At 41.4% G+C, this 9,030-nt stretch overlaps 1 long non-coding RNA gene across 1 annotated transcript; it reads left to right on the forward strand.

Annotated features, from left to right (window-relative positions):
* The first annotated feature begins 765 nt into the window (after positions 1-765).
* LOC120976094 (uncharacterized) lies at positions 766-5,309 on the forward strand. Its single transcript, XR_005771392.3, has 4 exons — positions 766-1,164; positions 2,307-2,392; positions 2,538-2,690; positions 3,909-5,309. It is a non-coding gene; the product is annotated as an uncharacterized lncRNA (long non-coding RNA).
* Positions 5,310-9,030: the final 3,721 nt, after the last annotated feature.

Here is a 9,030-nt window from a genome sequence, read left to right on the forward strand (position 1 = left end):
AAATGCAAGAGCACGGAGAAACACAAGAGAACTTCATCTAGAATTGGGCGGCGACAAAGTCACCTATATTAGAGTATATTGACTTAGGAGTCAAGTGAGGACACTTGATCATAGGTCATACTCATCAGTTAAGCTCAAAATGGGGTTACCATTTTTCGTTTAAGCATCTTGATGTATTCATATCTTGTTGAGTTACTTTGACTCATGTCTTTGAGTAAAGCTTCTCTAAGATGGAATAACATACCTTGGGTGATGGTGATGATCTTGATCATGTAGTTGAACTTGTGTGGGTTGCTCAAGATTGATGTAGCTCATCAAGAGTTGGGAGCACCACTTGGAATTTGAGTCCATCTACCTACATGGGTTAGCTTTGCAAGGAAGAGCACTTGTGTATCCAAAATGACAATCATAAAATTTAATGTAGATTTTGTCAAAGGATATGTTTGAAGAGTTTTGTGCTTCCTTGTCTTCAACCACCATTGTGTAGAGACTTGGTGATATAGAAATTGCTCAAGATATGAGTGAGTTGCAATTTCTCTACTCCTATAAAAATGTGAGTTGGTGATGATGGTGTGCCTGCCATCCTTCACTTATGACCATCGGATCTAAATCCAACGCTAGCTGGGCAAGCTGTGGCAATTTTGCAAAAAACCGCCCGCCACTCCTCCTCATTTGCAGATGACTCCTTTGTATCTCCTGTTCAGCCCATCTCTCCCCTGCCTCATCTGTCTATCCGAGAGAAAACGGGAAGTCCGTGGAACGATCTCGAGAGGTGTCGCGCTGCTGTTGGTGTCGGCGCTATCCACCCCAACACTCATGCCCCACCGCCGACCACAACCACGACGCCCCACCTCCTCGCCGTCTCCTCCGCAGCTCTGCCCCCTTCCCAATCTTCCCAACATCGATTTTGGCAAGTACGCGGCCGAGCACCGACGCCGTCATTGCCCCGACGCCTCCGCTGCCCTCTAGTTTCCTGCAGCAGCCTTACCCCCACCCCGTCCTCATAGCCGTCTCCTCTGCGCCGTCCCCGCCTCTTCCAACGCCGATCTCCGCAAGTACGCTGTTGGCTGCGTGCTGCTCATCCACGGCGGCGCCGCCACCACCTACTGCTATTCTCCCCCGACACGCTCCACGGCTTGTTCTGTTGTGATGATTGAGGTGGAGGTGCTATGCTGGACTACTTCCTCTGCATCTCTAACCTCTTCCCATATAAATGCTCTTATATACTCCCTCCGTCCCAAGATAAGTGTCTTCAGCTTAGTACAAATTTGTACTAGAGATAGTACAAAGTTGAGACACTTATTTTGAGACGGAGAGAGTACAACTTCTGGTCAGATCTCTAGCCGCCAGACCTTAACCAAGGATGGGAGTAGTGTGAATGTATTGGTAATTTTGCTTGGCTGCCTGTAAACACTCAACTCAATGCACTAGGAAGAGTCAGATCTATTTCTGCCGTAGTATTTGGGGATGTTTTGGGAATAGAGCAAGAATTGATTGTTTCTTACTTTCCATTCCAGCAACTTTTCTGTACAAATAAGATATAACCACTGAGTTTACAATGACAGCCAAATAGGCTGCATTATTTGGATTGTGCACAAGCGAACATATAATGGTGAATTGGTTGTAGTTAAAAACGTAAAGTAGTAGTTCCTTTGGGGCAGTTAAGTTTGATTGGATAATCTGATTTTACTGATAGATGGTAAAAAAAACATGGTTTTCTTTGTTTAATATTCACCCTGGTATCTTGGGTGACTTTTAACCAGAATTTGGACAGAGGATAATATTTGTCCCTTTTCCACTTATTTTTTCAACAAAGGGTGTTGATATATATGGTCAAGGTTTACTAGAATAACACACTGATATATACCAACAATATGTAACTTGGGATTAAGTTTGGAGAAAATACCGCTTAACACCTGGGTGGTCCATGTAGCTTGTTAGTACTCCCTCCGTTCGGAATTACTTGTCTCGAAAATGGATGTATCTAGACGTATTTTTGTTCTAGATACATCTATTTCCGAGACAAGTAATTCCGAACGGAGGGAGTAGTTACCAATGTAATGTATTCTTTACATAGCCTGAAGCTTTTTTTTTGCGGCGATAGCCTGAAGCTTTTTATTCTCTGGCATTCTGGTTTAGTGCTGATTAGGCTAGGAAATCAAGATGTTAATATCCATAAAGGCATGCTTTTCAAACTCTGCTGGCCTTTTAGGATTACGATACATTGAAACAGAGGATAATGCCTGCCCTTGATATATTGTCTTCTCTCCTAGGTGTTGTCTCCTAATTTTTGCTACCTATTCCAGCTTCGTATGGAACTTCACTGTACTTGATTCTGTGGTGGATCAGCTTGTTTTAGAGGAATTGGTTAGACAGAAATTCTCCAAGCTAGGTTTGTTATATTTCCCTTTATATAAAATCGCATGGCTTCATCAGGCATATGCACATATATACTCAACATCAGCTCCAACTACACTTGGATTCTTTGTTCTCACCAAATTACTGAATTTTTTGAAAAACGATGATTTACATGGCAGGTCAAAAAGATATTCGATAAGCTTAGGAGTTTCCCGGAGAAACCCTTGGATTTAGTGTGAAGCTGAAGAAGTACAAGGTCAAGAAAGAAGCAGGTCTTACGCCCCAAATTTTACAACCCTCGTGCCAACAATGTGCTAAAGGAAAACAAAAAGGTTGGTATCCTATACCTTACCGCCTGGTAAAACAATCTGCTTGCATGTTTCTTAATTTGCACCCGACCATTTATGGTCCAACTTGAAATAATACAGTGGTCGACGGCAGTAACAAGCCGAACAGGACTTGTCCCAATGGCCTGCCATGCTTAAACAAGTTTATTTATACCATCTTTCCATATGCTCGTTCCCGGTGGCGCTGATGCCAATTACCCTGAGCCATTATGTCTGCTCCTAACCATGGTCATCCCTCCATAAGTTATGTGGTTCTCCTATCAGATCCAAGAAATTGATCATTTTTTGGAGTAGAGATCCGTATCAGATACGTGTGTGATTGAAACCGTGGTCTCTCCTAAACATGTGATTTGTTAAATGTTTAGAACGAATCGGTTATGGGTCCGCACAGTACCTTGTGAGCTGCAGATTTAGACTTCCTTCTTGATTCTTTGTAGAAGCTTCTACCCCTCGTGTTGGTACCCGATTTGCTATTAAGTATCTAGACCGTTTTTCAATTGTGACCTATCAGACTTTTGTAATTGGCCTGATTTGGTGCAAGGTAAATAGAGATCATGATCAAGGATGACTAAATGTATTATTTAGTAGATAAGTTCTCGAGTCCCACACTTTGTATCAAGTACTTTAACTTCCCAGTCTGCTATATATTAGTCTGTATTAACATAATCTGCAATAATCGCTATAGACTCATATACCTACATTAACCGGCATAAGTATTGAAAATGGTTCTTAAAGAAGTACATCTTAATTAGTTTAGTTCCATGGCAGAGCAAATCCTATCTGACTCTTTTGCAAATACTAGACCAAACAGACCATATCGTAGGCTTGCATACCATGGTCAGAGACGAGACCGAGGGCTCGAAGTGGAGCCAGAGATGACAAGACCAAATTAGATTTTTGTGCATTATATGGTGTCTTGCCATATTTAGATTCCCAATAAAAAAGGATACCGTTGTGTTTATGTTGACTACTATTTCGTGGTTGCGAGGCAACAACCGCTAGAATAAATTCTGTAGTTTAGCATTTCAGCCCAGTCTGGTTGTGAGTAGATGTATTTTAGTTTAAGGAATATGTGTGCTTGTGGGCACTGGCAGTTTAACATTTTGTCAACTTTTGCTCAGTTGTTTTCCAGTAGTTATTTGATTACTATTTGACCTACATCATTTGCAAATATTTATGTTGCTAATTTTCCATTTTTTGTAGGTCCAACGAGAAGTCGGTATATGATCTAAATGTTTGGCTTATAGGAAGGATTTCATTGGTTGGAAACCGCATGTTTGATTGTGCTAGATGTGTACCTACCAACTACTATAACATCGATTTGATCAATGTCTTGGTACATTCTTGTGTTTTTTGTATCTTTTGTGATTCCGCAACTATATGACATCGATTTGATCAATGTCTCGGTACATTCTTATGTTTTTTTATTCTTTTGTGATTCCGTAGCGTAGCACGGGCATCTTACTAGTCATGAATTTAAATTCATTCAAGTACCTACAAGGGTTAGATAGCATGCAAGGGTGCAAATATATCCAAGACATATAGATAGCATCATGAAAGAATTATCAAGGATTAGTCAAAGACTCATCCCTTGCATGTATCCAAATGGAGTTTCTACTCCAAGTTTGAAGCATCAATGATGTTCAATTCACCTTTCAAACGGCAAAAGACTTTCTCATCAAGCGGTTTGGTGCCGCTAATTGCTTGTCGGTGCGAACATGCTTTAGATCAATGTCCCCTTTGGCAACATGATCTCGAATGAAATGATGACGAACTTCAATATGCTTAGTTCGAGAATGTTGCACGGGATTGTGAGCAATCTTAATAGCACTTTCATTGTCACAAAGCAATGGAACATGTTTCACATATATCCCATAATCTTTAAGAGTTTGGGTCATCCAAAGTAATTGAGCACAACATGATCCAGCAGCAATATATTCCGCTTCGGCGGTGGATAAGGATACCGAGTTTTGTTTTTTGGAGGACCAAGACACAAGAGATCTACCAAGAAATTGACAAGTACCCGAAGTGGACTTTCTATCAACCTCGTCTCCGGCATAGTCCGAATCGGAGTAGCCAACAAGATCGAAAGAAGACCTCTTAGGATACCAAATGCCAAAATTTGGTGTGTGTATTAAGTATCTCACTATCCTTTTCACAGCCTTAAGATGACACTCTTTAGGGGCCGCTTGATATCGTGCACACATGCACACACTTAGCATAATATCAGGACGAGAGGCACATAGATATAACAATGAACCAATCATAGAGCGGTAAACTTTTTGATCAACGGGTTCACCATCTTTGGTCAAATCAAGATGTCCACTAGTAGGCATGGGTGTAGACATACCTTTGCATTCTTGCATATTGAACTTCTTGAATAAGTCCTTGGTGTACTTTGTTTGAGAAACAAATGTACCTTCCTTAGTTTGCTTAATTTGCAACCAAGAAAGAATTTGAGTTCACTCATCATAGACATCTCAAACTTCTCCGACATTAGCTTTCCAAACTTCTCACTAAAATGAGGGTTAATTGAACCAAATATAATATCATCAACATAGATTTGGCACACAAATAGTTCTCCATTAACCCTTTTAGTAAAGAGAGTAGAATCAATTTTACCAATTTCAAAACCTTTTTCAATAAGGAACTTGGTCAAGCATTTATACCATGCTCTAGGTGCTTGTTTAAGACCATAAAGGGCTTTGTGAAGTTTGTAAACATGATTAGGTTTCTTAGGATTGACAAAGCCGGGAGGTTGCTTAACATATACTTCCTCCTCAATTTCACCATTTAGAAAAGCACTTTTAATGTCCATTTGGTACAAGGTGATATCATGGTGATTAGCATATGCAAGTAAGATGCGAATGGACTCAAGTCTAGCAACGGGAGCATATTTATCACCATAGTCCATACCTTCGACTTGAGTGTAGCCTTGGGCGAATAGACGTGCTTTGTTGCAGACGACTTGACCATCTTCATCTTGCTTGTTGCGAAACACCCATTTGGTACCAATGATGTTGGTTGTTGTCGGGCTTCTCGACCAATGTCCACACTTGATTTCTCTCAAAGTTGTGTAGCTCTTCATGCATAGCGTTTATCCAATCCGGATCTTCCAATGCTTCTTCAACCTTCATAGGTTCAATGCTAGAGATGAATGAGTAATGTTCACAAAAATTAGCCAAACAAGTTTTAGAGCGAGTGATTCTCCCGGTTTGGATATCATTGTAAATTTGCTCGACGGGATGATCTTTAGCGATTCTTGCTCGAATTCATGGGAGCTTTGGCTTGGCTCGAGGTGGAACATCTCCTTCATCTTGTTCTTCTTCATTGTTGACGTTGTCATTCTCTTGTCGTGGTGGGGAAGGAGGTTGTTGATGTTCACCTTGGTGTGCTTCCTCGTTTTCTTCGTCTTGGTGTGTCCCACTTGTGGATGCTTCCGTATCAATTCTAGGTTCACCTTGTCGTGAGGTAGAAGCTTCCACTTGGACGGACGAGGTACTCTCCTTTACCTCCGTTGGACGAATCTTGCCAATAGACAAGTCTTGAATTGCTTCCGAAGGGTCCTTGTCTCCTACATCAATTGGCAATTGCTCTACTTGCGAGCCGTTAGATTCATCAAACTTCACATCTACCGTCTCTTCAACCTTTCGGGTGAAATTGTTGTAGACACGGTAAGTGTGAGAGTTTGAGCCATAACCAAGTAGGAAACCTTCATGAGATTTAGGAGCAAATTTAGAATGACGATGTTTATCAAGAATGTAGCACTTTGAGCCAAATACTCGAAAGTATCCGACTTGGGGTTTGTTACCGGTGAGGAGCTCGTATGCCGTCTTGCCGAGTAGCTTGTGAAGATACAAGCTATTTGTTGCATGACAAGCAGTCTCAACCGCTTCCGCCCAAAAGTGTTTTGGTGTCTTGTACTCATCAAGCATCGTTCTTGCCATCTCAATAAGAGTCCGGTTCTTTCTCTCAACAACTCCATTTTGTTGAGGTGTGTACATAGCCGAGAACTCGTGTGAGATCCCCTCTTCGTCAAGAAAGGTATCCACATTTGCGTTCTTGAACTCTGTTCCGTTGTCGCTCCGAACCTTCTTGATCTTCACGTCAAATTGATTTTGGGCCTTCCTAGCGAAGTTTTTGAAGATCTTTTGGACCTGCGATTTGTCATCAAGAAAGAACACCCACATAAATCTTGAAAAATCATCAACTATGACTAGGTCAAATGAGTTACCACCGAGACTTGTAGGCATTTGGACCAAAGAGATCCATGTGAAGTAGCTCAAGTGGTCTTCTCGTGGTCATGATGTTCTTCGCGCGATGACTTCCTCCAACTTGTTTTCCTGCCTGACAAGCACTACAAAGTCTATCCTTGTCAAATATGACATCTTTTATTCCAAGGATATGATCACCTTTAATAAGCTTATCAAGATTTCGCATGCCCACATGACCTAGTCTTCTATGCCACAACCAGACTTTAGAAGACTTAGCAATTAAGCAAGTTCTAGGTTGAGCCTTTTTAGTGAAATCAACAATGCAAAGATCACCTCTACGTATACCGGTAAAGACCATTTTGCGATTGTCTGTACGAAACACTTGGCAATCTACCTCAGTAAATAGGACATTGAAACCGAAATCAGCAAGTCTAGATACTGAAAGTAAATTATACTCAAGAGATTCAACGAGCATGACATTTTGTATGGAGCTATCATGTGAGATGGCCACCTTACCGAGGCCAACCACCTTACCCTTTGAGTTATCACCAAAAGTGACATACTTTCAAGGGCCGTTGTTTTCAGCAAGCTCACGGAACATATCTTTATCTCCGGTCATATGATCAGTACATCCACTATCAAGGACCCATTCCTTTCCTCCAGCCATGTAGCCGCGAAGATTTGCCATAAGACCAAAATGTCTCATCGCATCATCAAGATCGTAGTCACTACCATCATCCTCATCATAATATCATGTTCAATATCATCTTGTGATTGATCAACTCCTAGAGAGGGTAATTCATTAGATAAACGATCATTTCTATGGTTATCTTTATGAATTCTAATAGCTTGGGAAATGATATTGCTAATGATCCCAACATCTCCTATGGCACGCATGAGATCGGTAAGCTCAAATAGACAATCACCAAAGCTAGGATCACTAGAATCCATCTTACTCAAGGCAATAGACTTATGAAGGATTTCATCTAAATTTTTCAAGGAATAATCTGGAAATCGTTCCTCAAGAAATCTTCATATAGTATAAGCACAATCAAGAGTGGGTAAGTTACAATCAAATTTTTGGACAATCCTCTAATGATAACATTGATAGTTCTAAAATTGCGAATCATGTCAAGATCCTCTTCGGGTGTGGGATGCAAAGGATCAATATGAGGTGCACAAGGGCTAGTAATGTACTTGTTCAAGTGATATTCATTGAGAATCTCAAGCATTTCATTTTTCCACTCATAGAAAAATTCTCCATCGAGAATAGGCACTCTACGTCTAAGACTCCCCAAAGTAGACACATCCATCTTCCTCCAACGGTGTTTAAACCAAGGCAATGGAGACCAAAACTCTGATACCAATTGAAAGGATCGAGAAGAGGTGTCTAGAGGGGGGGTGAATAGACTCTAGTCAAGGAAAGTTGCAGTTTTTAATTTCTCTTAAGTTGATGTGAAGTTTTGGCACAAGTTTAAACATTCACAATACATATCAAGCAAGCATGCAAGCATACAAGAGTATATGAGCAGCGGAAAGTAAAGCATGCAAGTTGCAAGAGTGTAAACAGAAGGGATTGGAGTGTGCAAACGCAATTTGGAGACACGGAGATTTTTTATCCGTGGTTCCGATAGGTGGTGCTATCGTACATCCACGTTGATGGAGACTTCAACCCACCAAGGGTAACGGTTGCGCGAGTCCACGGAGGGCTCCACCCACGAAGGGTCCACGAAGAAGCAACCTTGTCTATCCCACCATGGCCGTCTCCCACGAAGGACTTGCCTCACTAGGGTAGATCTTCACAAAGTAGGCGATCTCCTTGCCCTTACAAACTCCTTGGTTCAACTCCACAATCTTGTCGGAGGCTCCCAAGTGACACCTAGCCAATCTAGGAGACACCACTCTCCAAGAAGTAACAAATGGTGTGTTGATGATGAACTCCTTGCTCTTGTGCTTCAAATGATAGTCTCCCCAACACTCAACTCCCTCTCATAGGATTGGATTTGGTAGAAAGAAGATTTGAGTGGAAAGCAACTTGGGGAAGGCTAGAGATCAAGATTTATGTGGTTGGAATGGAATATCTTGACCTCAACACAAGTGTAGGTGGTTCT

The sequence above is a fragment of the Aegilops tauschii genome, chromosome 3 (assembly GCF_002575655.3).
Source record: "Aegilops tauschii subsp. strangulata cultivar AL8/78 chromosome 3, Aet v6.0, whole genome shotgun sequence".
Classification (NCBI taxonomy): Eukaryota; Viridiplantae; Streptophyta; class Magnoliopsida; order Poales; family Poaceae; genus Aegilops; species Aegilops tauschii.